At 43.9% G+C, this 21,458-nt stretch overlaps 1 protein-coding gene across 2 annotated transcripts in view; it reads right to left on the bottom strand.

The window, feature by feature from the left end:
• TWNK (twinkle mtDNA helicase) overlaps nucleotides 1-21,458 on the bottom strand; it is a 289,758-nt gene that overhangs the window by 212,701 nt on the left and 55,599 nt on the right. The gene's annotated exons all lie outside the window — the stretch shown is intronic.

Genomic DNA, 21,458 nt, shown 5'->3' with positions numbered 1-21,458 from the left:
CAAGCACTTTACAAACACCTTTTCAACACAAACACCTGCACAAATCAGTCTGATATACACATGATATAGAATTCTAATACATTTGTAACACCAGCATCTTGTATGACATACAGTTCTAATACATTTGTAACACAAGCATCTTGTACAGATCAGTTTGATCTTAACAAATGACATAATTATTTTAAAAAATTCCAACTAGCTGTGCTGGCAGTACCTCTTTCATCACACCTCTCCCCCTTCAAAGACTCAAGCTAGTTTTTCAAGTACCCCTTGAGAAACATTGCTTGAGAATGATAAGCCTATCTGGGAATACATTACCCCATACCTTGTTTTGAGACTCCATCTGCCTTGGCATTACTGACCCTAATACGGTGCTGCACTATCATCATATGCCTGCAACCCCAGGATCCACCATAGTAACTTGGGATTTTGCTGGCTGGCTTGCTGTAGCCATAGATCACCTTCAGACTCCTCCTGCCTTCTACTGCAAATACTTAGCACCAGGGCCTCCCTATCATGGTAAGGTTTCATGGTGTTAATATGGTACAATTTGTGCCCCTCCCTCCTGCCTAGCAGTTCTACCATGTAGTTAACATTACTAACCCTTCTTACCATTATGAAGGGTCCCTCCCAAGCTGCCTGCAGCTTAGCGTGTCTGAAAGGAATGAGAACCATAACCTGCTGCCGCACTGCATACTCTCTGGCTCAAGCATTCCTGTCATACCAGACCTTTTTCTGCTGTTGGGCTCCTGCCAGGTTCTCCTGGGCCAAGCCCATGGGTTCCCTGAGCCTTGTTCTGAGGTTTAGGATATATCACATGTACGCTATATGTGGGATTCACACACACCCTCCCACTCATCGAAAATCAAATCTAGAGGTCCCCTCACCTTATGCCCATACAGCAACTCAAAAAGGTGAGAAACCTGTGGATTCCTGAGGCACCACTTTGTAAGCAAACCAATAGGGAAAATATCTGTCCCGCTCCTTCTTAAACTGATCTGCAAATGCCCGTAGCATGGTCTTTAGTGTAAAGATTAATCTCTTTACCTGACCATTAGTCTGGGGGTGGTAGGGGGAGGTCTTTAGAAGCTTCATCCCACAGTGCTTCCACAGACAAACCAGCAGGTCTGACATGAAATTGGCACCGCTAATCAGTCAGTGTTTCTTTTGGGAAACCTATCCAGCTGAAAATGTCTACAAAAAAATCTTCCACCTTTTCTGCCTCAATGCAGGGCAAGGCCACCTCTTCAGAGTATTTGGTATCATAATCTGCTACCACTAGGATATACTTCTTCCCTGTGGAACATGTGGTACTCAGAGGCCCCACAATATCCATAGCTACCCTCTGAAATGGCTAATCAATCACAGGCAAAGGCATCAAAGGAGCTTTGACCTTGTCTCCTGCCTTGCCTACTTTTTGGCATAGCTCACAGGTAATGCAGCACCCTGTTACATCCCTTGCAATCCCAGGCCAATAAAAGTTCTGCATAATACATCTTATGTCCGTATGACCTGCAAAGGGAATGTCATGGGCTATGGTAAGAAGTGCCGGATGGTAGGCTCTGGGCACTACCAACTGCTGTATTCTCTTACTCTCTAGCCCTCCCTCAGGGGTCTATTCTGTATACAGTAATCCTTTGTTCTAGTACACAGAATCCCCTTTTCCTTGAGAATTAGGCACCTCCCTAGCTACCACCCTCAAGCCTTGTAATGTAGGGTCTGAGAGGCGAACCGGTCTCAACTCTCTATTTGTAACTCTTCCCAGCTCCCCTTCCACAGGAAGTCTAGTGTCCTCTGACAGCAGTGCCTCACTGTCGACCTACGTGCTACTGCTCAGCTCTGCCCTTGCAGTCACTCTGTCCAAGGGAATATCAGTACCCACAAGTAGCTCACCTTCAAACTCACGGCTACAGGGTAGCTCCCTCCCTGAAGTTGCCACCTCACCAGTTCTGGTTTCAAGTGTGCAGTTTGTCTGCCCCGCCCCAGGCTTTGGCTTGGCACATCTCAGCCAACTGGTTCCTTGGCAGCTTGCCATAATCCACTGCTGACATCCTTGCCTGCTCTCCCTGACTAAGCTAACAAAATAAATAAATTCAACTATTGCAATATGGAACTCTGAATGTCTCCCATGAGGTTGCTTGACAGTACAAACACCTTCTTTAGTGACCACTGTTTACAGACTACATAAGTTCAATATCCACACCACTGAATCCCAATATGTGATGTGGTGATCCTCACCATTACCAATAAATGTGATGACCACCACTGGACCAGTAATCAAAGAATCTCAATCGTCACCACTGGCACCTGTAGGGAACATTCATTGGGAGGATAACTGGTGCACACACAGTATTTCCACATGTAGGAAATACACCCCGGGGATCACTTCTGTGTCTCAACAGTGGCACAGGAAAATAACTTTTCTTGGGTGGCGTAAGCCAGGGAACCTTGTTGGCTAGGCTTACGTAGGCCCTCGGGCAGATAGCCTAGTTCCTACCTATGAACCTATGTAGCTCTCTGCATCAAGTGCAATTCCCCTTAAGACCACACGGAGACTAGTCAGTCTAAGGCTGGTTTCTCCCTCTTTCTCCAGATCCCCAATAAGATTCCCCACTGGCACAGCTATTGAGTCGAGTCTTTAGCCAGGGTTCCAAGCCAAGTCCTCCAACACTATGTCCAACCAGTGCTTCATGTCCCTGCCCAAACAGCTTACACACACACACTCTTGGAGATTTGTTTTACACACACACACACACACACACACACACACACACACACACACACACACACACACACACACACACTTGGGAAAGGCTGGCACAGGTTTACTAGCTATGCCCCCTTCTGCCCAGACTATAAGGTAGTTACCACTGCCACCAGAACCCCTCGCCAGCTGCTTTAAGCCAATTAACAACGGGTGTCCAATTTTGCTGTGCAATAGTAATACTAATACAAATGGTAGCTTGACCAAGAGCACGGCTATTAAGAGTGGCCCACACAGTGTCACCAAGTAAATATACAAGTACTCTCAAAACTTAAATATTTCTACAAAGATCAGCCACAATGAAAGGTTTAAATATATTTAATAATAAATAATAAAAGAACAAGAAAATACTAAGTATATATTCACAGTGACATAAGAGTTCAAACCCACAGGAAATATTTAAAACATTGCAGGACAGGCTCAGACAAAACAAGGAAAAACAATATCTAAACTAAGCTTCACTATATTCCTGACTGTATCTAAGAGTGTTACTACACCCTAATAAACTTACTTAATACAGCAAGGCAGATGATATGGTGAATGGTCCTTGTTGTTGTCAGGCCCAAGACAGAATACAGAAGCTCTGTCTCACTAAAAGACTTCTCAAAATAATATCTAAAATATTACTGCTGAGATAGCTTGCAAAATGAAATAACTTCTTGTCATCTTAGTTCCTATGCAAAAAGTACAGTTGTGTACACTTACCATAAATGTAGATGTTCGAGTGTATTCACTGTTGCAGTCATCATACTTGGGTTATCTGCCTGCAGGTAGCCCTTAGTCAGCCCGAATACCAGGGACTTAGTATTTTTGTGTCGGATGTTGTCGCTCCAGGACCGACGTCAGGGGTATAAAAACAGGAAGCAGACGCCATTACATAAGTTTTTCTTGCCCTAAATGTCAGGAGACCCCCAAATAGGGAGCTAAGTTATGGTGGGGGAAAACACCACCAGTAAAAAGTAAATACCAACACCAATACCCCTGAAAGGGGTGAGTAAAAGCCATAGAGAGGAGAGAGAGAGAGAAATCAGGGGGCTGGAGGGAGGGAAACCAGGACTGCAACAGTGAATACACTCAAACATCTACATTTATGGCAAGTGTACACAACTGTACTATGTTCTTCGTGTTTCACTGTTGCAGTCATTACACTTGGGTAGATTCCCAAAGCTGAAGAAGGGTGGAGGTAGTCAAGATGAGTTAGGGCTGGCTAGAATGCCTTGCAGGACTGCTATTGCAAAACCTGCCCTGGATTTGGAGAAGACAGGCAGGTGGTAATGGTTGCTGAAGGTGTGTACAGAACTCCAGGCAGCAGCTTAAAGGATGTCCATGGTAGGGACTCCCCTGAGAAATACTGTAGAAGTAGATATTGCCCTAGTGGAATGTGTTCTGACCCCCTGAAGGGTTGGTTTTCCATGGTGCTTGTAGCAGAAATGGATGCAATGTGCTATCCATTTGGAAATGGTTTGTTTTGAAATGGTCTTGCCCTCTACCCTTGTTGCAAAGCTGACTAGTAACTGGTCAGATTTTCTGAAGGGCTTAGTCCTATCAAGGTAGAATCTGAGCTCTCTGTGCACGTCCAAGGAGTGCAGGATCCTTTCACCTTTATTTTAAGAATTAGGGAAGAAGGTTGGCAAATGGATGGATTGGTTGAGAGCCACACCGGACACCACTTTAGGCATAAAGGAAGGGTTAGTCCTGAGGGAAACCTTGTCAGCATGGAAAATAATGAAGGGTTCCACAGTCATAAGTGCTTGTAGCTCAGACACTCTTCTAGCTGAAGTGATGGCCAGAAGCAAGGCTGTTTTCCAAGAGAGGAATTTTAACTCTGCTGACACTGCAGGTTCTAAGGGAGGAAGTGTGAGCTTTTCCAGTACAAAGTTAGGGTCCCAAGCAGGGGTTTGTGCTCTCCTTGGCAGCCTTAAATTGTTTGCCCCTCTCAGGAACTGTTTGATAAGAGGGTGCAAGAAGAGAGGTGGCTCAGTGTTGTAATGAGCCGAAATGGCCGAGGCATGTATCTTAATGGAGGAGAAGGACAGGCCTTTGTGGAGATGATCTGCTAAGTAATCCAGGATTAGAGGGAGGGAAGGCAGAGTTGTGTCCTCTCCTTTAGATTGAATCCAGGAGCAGTACACCTTTTCCACTTATCAGCATAGGATTTTCTTGTACTGGGTCTTCTGGGTTCAAGAATGACGTCCAGCACCTGCTTGCTTAGGGTTGCTGGGGGAGAATTCAAGGAATAAGCCAGGCTGCAAGATTTAGGGCTTGCAGTTGCAGATGAAATATCTGTCCCTCCTGCTGAGAGAGCAAGGCTGGGTTCTGGTGTAGGTGCCAGGGTGGCACCAGTGTCAGGCTGCGCAGGAGTGGGCACCAATGTTGGTGTTGCCAGTCCGGGGCAATCAGAATTGTCCTTGGTCTGTCCTGTCTTATTTTGAGTAATACTCCTGGGAGAAGGGGCAGAGGTGGAAAGGCACAGATTGAGAGATTTATCCACTGAAAGGATAGGGCATCCACTTTCCAGGACCTGCTGTGAGGATTCCTGGTGCAGAACTTGCTGAGCTGGTGGTTGCAGGGGGAGGCAAAGAGATCCATCTCTGGGGTCCACCATTTCTGAATCAGAAGGTTGAAAGTGCTGGGCTCTAATTGCCACTTGTGTGGGTCTAGGAGATTTCTGCTTAAGTTGTCTGCCAGTGAGTTTTGTTTGCCTGGCAGGAATTGAGCTTGCAGATGGACTTGCATGTCCAAGGCCATGTTCCACAGGGCCACTGCTAACCTGCAGAGTGGGTTCCCCCCTGCTTGTTGATGTACCACATAACTGTGGTCTTGTCTGTTTTTATTAGCAGGTGTCCTGGACAGAGTAGGGATCTGAAAGCTGTCAGGGCGTTCTGCACCACTAGCATCTCTTTTTGGTTGATGTGCAGATGAATCTGACTTGGGCTCCAGTGGCACTGGATGCATCTGCCATCCATGTATGCTCCCCAGACATAGTCTGATGCGTCTGTGGTTAGGTTCTGGGTGGCATGGGGTTGAGTAAAGGGCAGTCCCTTGTTGTGGTTGCATGCTGCTGCCCACCAAAAAAAATATGTCCTTAGGGTATGATAGGAATGAATGTTTCCAGGTCCTGAGAATGTTGGCACCAAAGACTTTTTAGTACCACTGAAGTTTCTTCATATGCAGTCTAGCATATGGAATTAGTAGGATGCATGAGGCCATGAACCCTAGGGACTGCAGGATTTTCCTTGTGGATAGGTGGGTTCTGGTGGCCAATTGAGTGAAATAGTCTGTCAGATAAGCTTGTTTTTCTGAAGTGAGGAATGCCACTTGGGATGCTGTGTCCAAGCTTGCTCCCAGGAATACAATCTTTTGACTGGGGACTAGTTTTGATTTATTTTCGTTGATGGTGTACACCAGAGATGTGAGAACGTTTTTTACAAATATCAGGTGCTGCAACAACAATTCCTGACTGTCCGCCTGTATCAGGCAATCATCCAAGTACGAGTAAATTCGGATATTTCTCTGCCTGCAGTAAGCAATGGCTGGAGCCAGGCATTTTGTGAATACTCTGGGAGCAGTGGATAAGCCAAAGGGAAGTGCAGAGAACTGATAATGCATAGATCCGGCCCTGAAACGTAGATATTTCCTGCATGACTCCCTTACAGGGCTGTGCAGATAGGCTTCTTTCAAAGTCTAGGGTGATTAACCAGGCATCCTTGGCTAACACAGGTAGAAGCTGCTGTAGGGTGAGCATTTTGAATTTTGGTACCATCAAGAAGGTGTTGAGAAGTGAAAGATCCAGGATTGGGCACCAAGAGCCCTCTTTTCTGGGTACCAGGAAAAGTCTGGAATAGAATCCTTGACCTAACTGTTCCGCCGGAACCAGATGAATAGCCCTGACGGAGACCAGGGATAGGACTTGGTTTTGTGCCTCTGCCCACTGGTTTGGAGGAAGGTCTGGGAACCCTTTTGGGGTTGGCAGAGAGTGGAAGTAGAATTTGCACCCCTGGGATACAATGTTGAGGACCCATCGGTCTTTGGTAATGGACATTCAGCTTTTTGCATGAAGGGCACGTTTTCCTCCTAAGGGCACAAGCAGTTGGGCAGAGGTGGGGAGTGGAGTAGAGAAGTCATTGTGAGTTCTTTCCAAAAGGAGGTGGCTTAGCACTCCCTGCTTTGGGGGTGGGGGCACTCCATTGCTTATATCTCTGCATACCCTGAGACTGTAGTCTGGGTGGTCTGTTTCTCCTGGGTCTACTTTGAGATGGCCTGGAGGGGGCTGGAAAGGACCAGTGTGTAGAGTGGCAATGCCTACTGAATCTAGGAGGCTATACTTGTAAGAATTCTTTAACTGTCTGCATAGATTTAGCTTTTTCTTCCATCTTTTTAAGAACCTCTTCTGCTCTGGTGCCAAACAGATTGTCCTTGTTCAAAGGAGCGTCTAATAACTTTGATTTGACAAGGTCTGCTCCTTAAGCCATGCATGCCTTCTCAGTACAGAACCAGTGACTGCTGCCCTGCAAGATGCTTCTAGGGCATCAAAGCCACACTGCAATGTATGCTTGCTGACTTGGCTTGCAGAATGCATAAGTTCTTGCAGTTCTTAATTTTCTGCACAGTCTGTACAGGTTGCTACTTTTTGCTTAATAAGTTCCACAATATGTTGCTGGTACTACCATGTGAAATGGACAATTCAAAGCCCTAATGGCGAGAATTGGAGAGGTATATACTTTCTTACCCCATCTGTCCAAAGCTCTGGAATCCCTGTCCGAAGGGGTGGGATTCTTAGCTGCAGTAGGATTTCTGAAAAGGAATTTGTGAGTCAGGTACTCTGTAGTACCTGTCTGGTTTCCTAGGAGCAGGGGGTAAAGTATCAGGAGTAATACTGGATTCCATAAAGACATCAACAACTTCCAGGACTGGGGGTATTCTAAAGGCCTATGTTGTGGCAAATCTAGAAATTCTCCGAGTCTCTTTTTGGACTGAGGATAGTCCTGGCATTCCCAATGGAAATGCTCTCTTAAAGAATGTAAGGTTTCACAAAAGAAAAGTCCTCTGGAGGGGAGGCAGAGGGAATGGATTCCTCTGCATCTGAATCATCATAAGCAGATAAGGGCATGTCTTCATAAACAGATACCTCAGAGTAGTCGGACTCCTGGTCTGTTGCAGCTGCTGGAGACTGGTCTTTTTCTCTTAGCAGGGGAAGGCTAACTTCCCCTAATCAGCATAATAAGGTCTTCTGCCATTCTAAGCATTTGATGTTGTGGCAAGGGAGCAAGTGCATGCGCTTTGGTAATCTGTTTTCTAGGCATAGCACATACTCTTGGCCTTAGAAACTCGGTAGTTTTACACAGAAATGAAGTCATCGGTTTGTGTCAAACATCAGTAGTTTGAAAAACTTCCTCAGAAGCCAATGCCTGCTCAGCGGCTCCAGACCCATCCAAGGTAGAGTCATCCGCAGGTTCCATAGTCGAAGAGTCTTGCGGCATACCGGACTGTGAATGGGTCTCGGTAGAGGCCTGCGAATCCACTGAAGCGGGCATCAGGGGCTGCGAAAGCGCCTCACTGAGTACCGGCGAACTGGTGACTAGCTTAATGGAAGCGTCGTCGGCAGGTTTGGACCTGTGCAGCCTGTCTCTGTCTTTATCCTTACATTTTTTCGGAATATCGGTAGTCGGATGGCTTACCGAAGCCATTTTGGAACACGGAGATAGAGAATGAAAGTATTTAGCAACAATAAGGGCCCGGCAATGAATGGTTCAAGCGTTGAACAAGGCACAAAACCAACAGTGAGGTACGCCGTGGTCTGGGCCTAAACAGGTGACACAGTAAGAATGAAAATCTCGGTGTGGTATTTGCTTTCCACAGGCAAGACAATTGTTAACTTTTTCTGACATCGGTTAGAGCAAGAAAAAAGGATCCTCAACTGGGTACTTAGCTTTAGAAGACTTCAGGATGATTCAATTCGTAAAAGAAAAACTCAGGTAGCGGCCGACCGGCACTCGTGCGAACTGCTTCTGCTTCAGGCTCCTCAGCAAGAAAGAATGATGTAATGGCGTCAGCTGCCTGTTTTTATACCCCTGTCACTCAAGGACTGACGTCTGGTCATTAGCATCTGATGCAGAAATACTAAGTCTCTGGTATCTGGGCGGACTGAGGGCTACCTGCAGGTAGATAACCCTAGTGTGATGACTGCAACAGTGAAACACGAAGAACATCCCCCATTGCTGGAAGCTGGCAGGACTTGACAACTACCTATAAAAATATATACACAAGGGCTTTTGCTCAGATCTTTGGCAGGTGCTGGAACTCATAAAACAATTGCATACCTCTATGCTTCCAGAGTAGTGATTAATTCACACCAAAGACAATACAGAAAGCTTCCTAGTACAGACTTTGTCTCTCTGGCTACCCTGAAACCTGTGAGATAGCATCTTTACGGCCTAGCTTATAAAGTGATTTAATTTCACATATTTTCTAAAGTTTGCTGGACTGAGGTTAACCCTCCATTTCCTCTGTTAAAACATATACATTTAAACAGTTACAACAGTGCATTTACATTTCTGTTCTCTCCAAGAAGGCATACTGTGTCTACATTTCAAAAACACAAGCACTTTACAAATACCTTTTCATCACAAATGTCTGCACAAATCAGTTTGATATACATGACATACAGTTCTAATACATTTGTAGCACCATCTTGTATGACATATGCTTCTAATACACTTGTAATACAAGCATATTGTATAAATCAGTTTGATATTCACAAATGATATATAATTATTTACTAAATTTCAGTTAGCTGTGCTGGCAGTACCTCCTTTCATCACACAAGGGATGAACTAAAGTCACTACAAAGACACTTTCTGGCACTTGAATTAATTTCAGTAAGTAGAAGAGATGGTGATATATGGACCAAGACAGAACATACGGAATATAAGTGGATTATATCTTTTAGAACGGATTTATATCCAGGGCTGCATGATGCAGTAAGCCTGAAATCACTGCTAAAGAGCAAACAGATAATTGAAATTATTTGTATTTTTAATGCATTTATCATTTGTGTGCATCTCTTATACAGATATATCTGTACTTCTTTTCTAGATTAATTATGGTTAACATTTATCTAATGAGTTTAGATTTTGATGTCATATGACTTTTGACTAAAATATGATGGTGTGTGATTTAAACAATAAACCTAATGAAGCACTTGCGAAAGCCTTTTTTGCTAGTTTTTATCTTTGGAATTTTAATAAATACTTTTGAAAGCATTTCCTCTTCGTGGTGACAAGTTCATCCCTTGGTTTGTTGGTTTTGCTTTTGCTTGAACTCGTCCCAGTCTACAACATATTGTTCATTGTTTGCACAGTTACAAGTCATGCTTGCTGAAGAAGGTGAGTGTACGTTTTTTGGCATTTAGTCTTAGTCCATGATTTAGACAACAGCTATTTGTTTGGGAAAGGCCCACTTGGGGAGGGGGGGTGTGGCATCCTCTTGGGAGTTAATAAAGACACCAAGTTTACAGTTTTTTGTAAACTTGGTCAGCCATAAAACCATAACACTTGCTTGCCACTACTAATAAGTCCTTTGGAGGAGGTACAGTCACTCCCTAACAATTTTCTGGGTTCTACTTTGAATCCAATGAGCCATCCAATGAATTACAGAGGGGATTTGCATTTAGCTGCGACAAACTATCTACCATACCAGAGCGGGAGGTGGTGTCAAATGCTTTTGCAAGGTCTAGATGTGCTCTGTGTACTGATTTGCCATCTACAGCCTCAAAAAACATTCCAAAGAGGTTGACTAGGTTACGCAGGCAGAACCTGCATTTGATTAATCTAAACTGGCTTGGTCGAGCGTTTGTAGGTTACCCATGTCCTTACTTATTAAGTCCACAATGATCCTTTTCATAGCCTTTCGGATGAGGCTCGTCAGGCTTGTGTGTCTATAATTACCTGGGTCCACTGATGCTCCAGATTTGTGTAAGGGAATGACAATTGCTGTCCAACATCCAGGACAAAGCCCATTTTTGGAGGCCAAAACTGAATAACCCCTGTAGGCAGACGGACGTCTCAAACTGACCACTAGGAAGCCTGGTATATTACTCGGCCCCACAGATGTACAGTTTTTGGTCTTTGAAACTGCCTTGAGGATTTGTTCTTGGGAGATTTGAGGGGAACGGGGGGGGGGGTGCAGATGCAGGTATGCGATCTAGGAATATGAGGAGGGTCTGGTCTAAATCTGTCTGCTAACAGACTGGCTATGTCTTCTGGGTCTAAGTATTTGATATCCTTTACTAGTAGCTCTTTGGAGTGCTAGACATTGTTTCTGTGATTTCTAGCACAGTTAAATATGGCTTTGTGGTTACCCTTCAGATGGGTAGCTATTTTTATCTCAAATCTGGCTTTGATTTATTTGATCAGGGTCCAAAATTCCTTACTAAGTTTGCAAACACTTTACTGGAGTTTTGAGAGTTAAACTTATTTTTTTTTTAATCAATTTTTTCCCTTTATTATATAGCGTGTTTATCTTAGTGTTCTACCACAGAGGTTTACTTTTAAATTGGCATTATTTACATTTTTTTTCTGATGCTGGCAGATGCATGTATAATGCTATTAACATCGTAAACAGTGGGGGTAGTCAAAATGGAAAGGGCTTTTGTATTTAGCCAGGTCATCACTCAGTTTTGGAAACCATTTAAATTTTGAGACCCACTTCGACAAATTCTGAAATATGGAAGCTGAATGGCCAAAAAAACAGACTCGCATATACCAGGTCCAAGATGAGCATTTTGCGGAATATTCTCTTTTCTCCTACGTATGGAGATTTCAGAGTTGGTTTATACAAGCTGGAGTGTGTGTAGGGGTGCTTGCCTACCTGCAAAATACAAGTTTAAAGGAAGAGAGTGATGTTTGACATTAGATTTTCTCCCGTATTTTCAGTCTTTTTTTTCAGTGTGCCCGGACTCAAGAGTTACAAGGCCTATCATTTCAATAGGGAGCCCTCAGTTTTACTAGATTAGTCTTGCATACTCCCCGAATGCCAGTGTTTTGAAAGATGCTTCCAGTTTCAGTCTGTGACTGATTTGTGCTCCAATCTGACCAGGGATGAAGTTACAAATGGTAAGGAGCAAAGCTGCCTCCATAATGGTAAGGAACAAGTCCAGTACTTTATTGACATTTGCTGGATGTATAATAACTGGTCTAGAGAGAGATTGTATAGATTAAGTACAAAAATATCTGGGCATACATGCTTTCGGATGTATGCATCTTCCAGTTAATGGAGAGATAGTCTCTTGCAAGTTATCCTAGAGTTTTATGTTATTTCTAAAAACATACTGCTACCCTGTGTGGCTACTATGCTACCAATACGGAGATTCCATTTAGTGTAACAACTGTTTTTATACAGTGTTTATTACTCTACAGAAACTGTGTGTCCAACTGTATATTATATCCTACTATTATTTATAAGCTCCATTGTTTTCATATTCAATCTCCTGGTATTTTGTTCCTGAATGTTTATTTATACTATCTTGCTTCCTGGCCATATCATTGCTGAAAAGGGCCACAAGACCAGCCTAGCTACCCCCTTAACAAAACTAAATAAATAAATAAATAACAACGGAGTATTTGAAGTCTCCTAGCAGAACAGAGTTTGTCTTAACTTATAAAGGACTCCATACTAGTTAGACAGACAGTATGAGCTGAGGGGAATGTAGAAGGGATCCTACACATTAACCAAAAAATATTCCCAGGTGAAACGGACTGCTCAGCAGCCACAGACCAAGGGTGAAACGTTTCACCCTTGGTTTGTGGCTCCTGAGCAGTCAGCTTCACCTGGGAATATTTTTTGGTTATTAGTTCTGTTCTTTCCTGGTTCCTTGTTTATAGGTTCATAGGTTTATACTAGGATATCTGCCCTAAGGCATTCATAAGCCTAGCCCAAAGTTTTGTGGCTTACGCCACCCCTTATGTTAAAAAATACTGTGCCCATTAGTTTGTTGTGCCTCTGTCCAGCAGTGACACAGAGATGATTCCCGGGGTAAACCGACGATCTCCCATCCACCGGTCAAGATTTCTCTTGAACAGAGCCAGCGAGGTGCTCTGCCTCACATGGATTGGGATTTTATTCCACAGCATAGGGAGTCTCTGGGTGACAAATCTATCCCTCCAGCATGTTCTATTTATATCCGTGCTAAGGTTTAAGTCGCTTGCTCTAGTGGATCTGGTAGATTTGGATTTTTTGAGGTGGAGCATGTCCATTAATTCTGGGTTGGACATGGCCTTGTATGTCAGGCACAGGTCACCACTGAGCAGGCGGTATGCGACTGAATAGAGCCGGAGTTTCTTCAGTCTGGCACCATATGACAGATTTTGGAGTCCCTTTATCCTTTTGGTGAGGAACTTTTGGGGTCTCTCCAATTGCTGCAGGTGTCGGGTGAGATACATCCCGAATGGGGCATTGTACTCGATCATTGGTCTGATAAGTGAAGAGTAAAGGGGAACAATGACCTCACTTGATCTGGATGTGAATCCCTTCATGATCAGGTGGGCAATGTAGAAGGTCTTTCTAACCACTTTAGCAATGTGAGTGTCAAAAGAAAGGCCACTGTCAACCTGGGTCCCCAGGTCCCTGATAACCTCTTCTGTGCTTAATGGATTGCCACCTATATGGTAGCTTGGGGTTACCTTGTTTTTCCCGAAGGGTATGACTATACATTTTTTGGCATTTAACTTCAGGCCATGGCTCTGGCACAAGTTATCAGTTTCCGTGAGACCCCTCTGAAGGATATCTGTGTCCGATGCACTTTCCACTATGGCGCCCAGTTTGCAGTCATCTGCAAACTTTGTCAGTCATAGTCCTCCTATGTTTGTCTGTACTTCTGAGAAGTAGATGCCGAACAACAGGGGGCCAAGGACTGAGCCCTGTGGGACCCCACTTGTGACCGGCTTGGAGTCTGACATGGCGCCAGCAACTCTAACCCTGTGAGTTCTGTCCTTTAGCCAGTTTGCAACCCATCTTGTGACATAGGGGTTTACAATTAAGCTGGTAAGTTTCTCTATAATACCAGAGTTGGGTATTGTGTCGAAAGCTTTTGCAAGGTCAAGGTAGGCTGTATGGACTGCCTTTCCCTCATCAATGGCCTTGGTGACTATTTCGAAGAAGTCGACCAAGTTCAAAAGGCATGATCTGCCCTTGACAAAGCCAAACTGGGTCGGGTCCAATGTCTGCAAGTCCCCTATGTCTTTGTTTATGAGTTCCATTATGATCCTCTCCATAGCTTTGCAGACCAGGCTTGTTAAGCTTATGGGGCGGTAATTTCCAGGGTCAGTAGAGGTACCGCCTTTGTGGAGTGGGACCACAGTTGCCGTACGCCACTCCTTGGGCACGTATCCTGTGGCAAGGCTAAGATTAAACAGCTGCCTTATATGCGGGTTTAGTTCCTCGTTGAGTTCGTGTAGCACACAGCCGGGGACACCATCCAGTCCCATTGATGCTGTGTTTTTAGCTTCAGAGAGAGCAGCTTTCACCTGCGCATTAGAGATGTCTGGGAGGCTACACTCCGCTGGGATAGTTCTCTTTCCTTTTGGGGCGGGTGAGTTTGCACTGAACCTGTCTGCCAGTATGTTGGCAATGTCTGTGGGTTCAGTGATTTTTGTATCATTTTGGACTAATTCTGCGCATATCTGGGAGTTTCCAAACAGGTTTCTAACATAGCTGAAGAAGGCCTTATGATTGTCTTTTGAATCTATTGCAATTTTTCTCTCAAATTTGGCCTTGGATGATTTTATGAGTGCTCGTATTTTTTTACTAATAATGATCAAGGGTGTCTTCTCTTTTATGGATTTTGCTCTATCATGTAACAGCTTTCTCCTCTTATTGTAAAGTTTGTTTATGGCTGGGGTCCACCAGACTGGACGTTTGCCCTTGGTGGAAAGAGTCTTGGTTTTATTAGGGATTGCCTGATCCATGCAGTCCTGGAGGTGTTCGTAGAAGGCATTTGTAAGGGCTTCCGCAGCTTGGGTTGTGGTTTCCACTGGCTCGGGGCCTTGAAGGATACCACACCAGTCTTGAGTAGTGTGAAGTTTGCTTTAGAGAAGTTCTTCACTGTGGTCTTTTGTTTGGGGTGGGGGCGGATGTGGATTTCCAGTGAGATAAGTTTGTGATCTGATCTCACCAATGAGGGATATACTTCCGTGTGGAGCATTTTGTCCCCATGTTTGTGATGATGAGATCTAGTATATTTTCTCCTCTTGTGGGAACGGTGACTAGTTGTTCCATGGCATTTGAATTTATGAACTCCAGGAACCTTTGGGCTAGAAAGTTGGGGCTTGAGTAATGTTCCCAGTCTATATTCGAGTAGTTGAAGTCACCCAATATAATGGTGTTTGGAGATACATTTATACCCTCCAGTGTCTTCAGGAAGGCTGTGTGGGGTTCCTAAGTTTGAGAGGGTGGCCTGTAGCATGCTACAAATTGTAGAGCAGTTTTGCCTATGGTTAATTGCACCTGGATGGTTTCCGATGCTTTGTGCGTTGCCACCAACCTGGAGGTGTGGGTATCCTTGATGAATATGGATACACCCCCTCCTTTTGTGGTGTGGTCCGGGTTTTGGGGCCGGAACGCATGATATGAGGTAAAACCTGATAGTGCCGGCGTGCTCTCAGGAGCCTTGAACCAGGTTTCAGTCACAGCACAGACATCGATGTTCTCCATACTGAGAAGGGCCTCGAGAGCGTGCATTTTGAGATTTAGACTTCTGGCATTGAGCAGCATTACCCTTAGTTTCTTCCCATTTTTGTTTTCTAGGGTGGTAGGTTTAGAATTTGAGCCTTGCCTAAAAAGGCACTATGGGGTGGCAAGAGCCTTAGCCAATATCCGAATCCCAGGGTGACAGGTGCAAGCCGTCCCTGCGGCAGCGTGGCTTGTCAAGCATGTCATCCCAGGCAGACAGACACTGGATCTCCTTTGAATGACACCAGAAATTAAGCCAATTGTTAAAGCTGATCATCTTGTCTCTATGTTGTGGCATCATTCTTGGTGAAGGAAGGATACTGCTCAGGGTCAGGGTCATACCTGCCTGGGCTACATAATCAGAGAGCTCCTCTATGTCTCTTTTCATGTAGTCCAGGGAGGTATGTCTCAGGTCGTTCACACCAGCATGGACAATGACTGTGTCATATTTGTACTTGCTGTGGAGTGACCTGAATGCTTGTGTTATGTGGCGGATTCTAGCGCCCGATAGGCAGCTTACTGTGACTCTCTCCTTGTTCAGCCTGGTGAGTGGGACGTCAGTGTGTCTGACTATGGAGTCACCTATGACAAGTATGTTTGGTGTTGTATTTGGCCTTAAGGGCTGTGACTGCTTTGCACACTGATTTTGTGGTTTATGTGTTGCCTGTGGTGTGTCATGAGGTGGCAGTTGCTTGGATGTCTGCTTTGGAGGCCTCGGCTGTTTAGGAAAATTTTTGCTCAGAGCCTCCGAGTATGACTTTGTGTGTTTATGTGTTTGATTTATTGTTGTGATAGCTTTATGTGAGACTGGTTTTGTGGTGTGTGTAGTTGCCTTCTCCTCCTGTCTGGTCTTGACAGTCCTGAGTTGAGAGAGCTCAGCCTCCAGTTTGGCTAAATAGCTGCATCTCTCGCAAGTATTTGTGTTATGTGGGAGGAGGAGAGGGTTGTCAGTGTACATGAGGCAATTGTAACATTGCCTCAATATTCCCAAATTCACCAACTGGACAGGAGAGGACACCAAGTTTGACTTGTGGTTTTGGATCCTGTGTTTTGGTACCAATTTTTAAGAATAAGGGTGATGTGCAGAGCTGTAGTAACTATAGAGGGATAAAAACTGATCAGTCACAGCATGAAATTATGGGAAAGAGTAGTGGAAGCTACGTTAAGAAGAGAGGTGATGATTAGTGATCAGCAGTACGGTTTCATGCCAGGAAAGAGCACTACAGATGCGATATTTGCTCTGAGTGTATTGATGGAGAAGTACAAACAAGGTCAGAAGGAGTTGCATTGTGTCTTTGTGGACTTAGAGAAAGCAACTGGCAGGGTGCCTAGAGATGAGTTGTAGTACTGTACGAGGAGGTCGGGAGTGGCAGAGAAGTATGTAATAGTGGTACAGGAAATGTACAAGGGTAGTATGAAAGCGGTGAGATCTACAGTGGGAGTGACCGATGCATTTAAGGTGGAGGTGGGATTACATCAAGGATCAGCTCTGAGCCCTTTCTTATTTGCAGTGGTGATGGACAGGTTAACAGACGAGATCAGACAGGAGTCCCCGTGGACTATGATGTTTGCAGATGACATTTTGAAATGTAGTGAGAGTAGGGAACAGGTTGAGGAGACCCTGGAGAGGTGGATATATGCTCTAGAGAGGAGAGCAATGAAGGTCAGCTGGACTAAGACAGAATATATGTGTGTGAATGAGAGGGAGGATAGAGGAATAGTGAGGATGCAAGGAGTAGAGCTGGCGAAGGTGGAAGAGTTTACATACTTGGGATCAACAGTTCACAGTAATGGCGAGTGTGGAAGAGATGTGGAGAAGAGAGTACAGGCAGAGTGGAGAAGAGTGTCAGGAGTGATTTGTGACAGATGAGTACCAGTAAAAGTGAAAGGGAAGGGCTACAAAAGGGTAGTGAGACCAACTATGTTATATGGGTTGGAGACAGTGGCATTGACAAAAAGGCAGGAGTCAGAGCTGGATGTGGCAGAGTTAAAGATGTTAACATGTGCACTGGGTGTGAAGAGGGTAGACAGGATTAGGAATAAGTATATTAGAGGGTCAGCCCAGGTTGGACAGTTTGGAGATAAAACCAGAGAGGCGAGATTGCATTGGTTTGGACATGTGCTGAGGAGGGATGCTGGGTATATTGGGAAAAGGAAGCCAAGGATGAAGCTGCCAGGTAAGCGGAAAAGAGGAAGGCCTAAGATAAGGTTTATGGATGTGGTGAGAGAGGACGTGCAGGTGGTTGGTCTGACAGAACAAGATGCAGAGGACAAGAAGAAATGGAAATAGGTAATCCGCTGTGGCGACCCCTAACCGGGAAAAGCCAAAAGAAGAAGAAGAAGAAGAATTAGCTATGACATGACAAGGTTTTGTTAATAGTAAGATGCAAATTGAGGATTTCCATGTTATTGTGTCTTGCGTGTCTACAGGTGAAGTATGACACGACAGCCTTAACTGACTTCATTTAATGCGGTGGACCTGACTATGTGATAGGCATTGAAACTCTGCTCCGATGGAGTGCTTTCACTGGCCCTGAACCAGGTCACCATGCAATGCATATACTGACGTTTTACAGGGAAGGAGTACTTGGAGGGAGTGGAATTTTCTGTTTAAGCTCCTAGCATTCAGCAGTAATATTTTTAAGCTATGTGGATTTTGTTTTGCTACGTTGGAAGCTTTAGAAAATTGATGTTGCTAAAAAAGCACTATAGTGATGGACAAGGATTTCACCAATATATGAAAGACTTGGTGGGATAGGTGCAGGCCATCCCGGGCAAAGCAATCAGGCCTGCCTACCTTCTCCTTCTAGGCCAACATATACTGTACCCCCGTAGAATGACACCAACAACTAAGTTCATACCTGCCTCAGACAAACTGTCTGAGAGCTCCATCAGGTCCATCTTCATACAGTCTCAGGAGATATGTCTCAAGTCAGTTATATACCCACATGCACTATGACTGTCATATGTGTGTTTGTAGAGCAAGGTCCTGAGTACATGCTTATAGTGGTGAATCCCAGCACCTGATGCACAACTGACTGTGACTTTCCTTGCACAGCAATTGGTGTATGGATGTTGTCTCACTATGGAGTCATTTATAACTGGGATATTTGTGGAAGTTTGCCTAGTTGTGAGATTGCTGAGGGTACTTGTTTCAACAGTTACATTTTGGAGCCTTTGTGGTTTAGGTAAATGAAATTCAAGAGCCTCAGAATATGAAGGTCTATGTGTATGGTCTGAGCTGTATGGGATTGGTTTAATGTGGTGTTGTGTGATACTGACGACTTGTGTGCTATTTGCTGTGGCCTCATATGAGCACATTACTTCCCCAAAACTTTTATATAACTACATCTCTCACACACTGTCAGTTTAAGTAGTAAGGGGCCGTAAGTAAAAATGAGACAATTGCCATATTGTCTCATTATGCCCATTTCAACCAAGCTTGCTGCATAGACAGTTGGGAAGTGTGAATCCATGGTTCTAGGTATTTACTAATGTGGGATGAAGGGGGGAGAAGCACCTAGGAGGTTTGGAGTCAATTACTGGAAGGGCTATCTGTCTGGTAGTGGAGGCAGAGTTGGTCCTAACATGGCTGCATACAGCTAGGAACCAACAATCCTTTGCTCCTTCTCCCACCAGGATAAAAAGAGCACCACTATGCCTAAGCTGCTTCCTAAGTAGTAGTATTAACCATGTTGCTGGGTTTAGAACACTTGCTATAGTCTTCCCTTGTATGGTACCCTTGACAGAATCTACAATAGCTGGAAGTGACAGAAAATCATGCTGCACGAAGGCACTGAAGATGTTCTCACCATGACTGCAACCAGACCAATCTGAATTCACAAACACACTGCCAGATTCCACAAGGAATCAACTTCCTTCTGCTCCTTCTTTCACCAGCAAAAAGGCAGCAACACCAATTCCAAAATGGTTCCTAAAAATCAAAGTTCAGGCTCTCCAGTGACTGAAAATCACTAGGGCGGTTAGGAAACAATGTCCCTTTAGGTAAGTTTTGAAATAAATGTCCCACTGCTCCTTCTCTCACAAGGAGCAAAACAAACATTAATCCCAAGCCAATTCCCGAGAAATAGTTCCTAGTCTCTTCAGTGACTAAGTCCTGGAGGATACAGATTTTAAAAATAAGGTGAAAAAAACTTTATACAATGAATATCACAGTGTGCACTAAGTGAGTGGGATCATATGAAACAAAAGTTAATTCAAGCTTTAACAGTCAAAGAGGAGGGCTTTCCCAGTTTGATCCTTCAGTGCCCAGAAGAACAAGCAGATGGAATGAGACTGGGAGGAACTTGAGAGTCAAATTTAAAGCAAGGATGGGCAGCTTAAAACCACCAAGTGTAAAAGCACAAGACGGGCTGGGTGGCACAATAGATTCTGGGTGAGTGGGTGGGAAAAATCCAATGCAGTCACACACCAGCAGCAGTCGAACAACACCTGCAGCTAAATAAGACTGTGGCTAAGTAACACTGCAGCTAAATACCTAAAATAAGAAATCTTACTTTTCAAATCTTCCCACTAATTAACTAGATTTAATTCCTTTTCAGTCAGTGAATGGAAATGGATTTTGTTCTGACCATAGCCAATAAATTTAAAAACTCAAAGCAAAAAAAACTTAAGATTAAAACAAAATTGAATATAAAGCAAACTACAGTGTAATATAGAAGCCAAAAAAAGTATCTAGACATTAAATAAAGAAATGCATTCCAAAATCCAATGGTCACACACCAGCAATACTCACAAAGCACTTGCAGGTAAATAAGCTGCATGGAAAGTTCTATCTTGCCTTTCAGGCTATGAAAGACCCTATCTTATTAGCTCTTTTCTACCTCACAAACACTGGTAATGTTAGGAATGCTCCCACCAAAACTATCAATGTACACTAGAACATAAACAGGACTTCTTGGAAGGATATGCTCATTATCCAAAGGATTTCCTACCTGTAGAACACATTTCACTAGTATGTTAAATGATGAAATACTTTACCTCCTACAAATTAAGTCTTGCCAATTGATTGGTTCACATAAATTAATGCCTGAGATTAGCAGTTATGCCCTGATCAAGAATGGAGATAATCTACCAGCGATGCTTCCCAGGGTACATAGCTAGATGATGTATGGTTTCTGAAACCAGCTGCATAGTACTACCCTAAGAACTTACAGCCTAAAATGGTGGCATTATTATAGGGGCTAAGATAATTCAGGCCCCTGAAGAATTAAACCAATACCTATTATCCATAGAATACAGAGAAACTACTGGAGGTGTATAAATGGTAACTACTACTGCATTCCTTGTCATGAAGAATACAAAATGAATAAACGGAGGGCCTTCTGACTTTTGCCTCCATTTAAAATCATATTGTTCTTGCTAATATTACATCGTTTAGTACATTGGTGTGGTCTGGCACACAAATTCAGCAAAGGTATACAGTATATAAACCATTTGTCATTAAATTATAAACAAACAGAAGACTTACAATAATGCAGTAACCCTTGAGATAAGCAAGTGTTGCATCACTGGAAATAAGCTGTCAGAGTTTTTTTGTCACACATATAAAAATAATCACCTCAATCCTCAAAATGCTAATCAAGAGGGTTCACTAAGACAAACTTAGAGGCTTCATTGAGCAGTGCTGACTACATCAAAGTCCCAACAGGCTCCACAAAAGTATTCTCTGGTATTGGTCATATACAGCTAGCAGAATACCCAAAATACATCAACCATTCTCTAAAATAAGGAATTAATAATGGATAATAAGCAGCTCACACAGTCCATACGGTTTTCCTAATTACTATGAAACAGGAGGCCCACCTAGTTTCTGATGCAGTCCTTCCCCTCTATGCTGGCTCATGTGTACCCCACACAATTTTTAACTTTATTACCATATCTGCCACCCCCAATTCATCCACCTCTTCCATGCATCCATCATTCTTTCTCAACAGTGGCACATTTC

This window comes from Protopterus annectens, chromosome 14.part0 (genome assembly GCF_019279795.1).
Source record: "Protopterus annectens isolate FY-2018-M chromosome 14.part0, PAN1.0, whole genome shotgun sequence".
Classification (NCBI taxonomy): domain Eukaryota; kingdom Metazoa; phylum Chordata; order Ceratodontiformes; family Protopteridae; genus Protopterus; species Protopterus annectens.
This window is presented reverse-complemented; position numbering and strand designations above follow the sequence as displayed.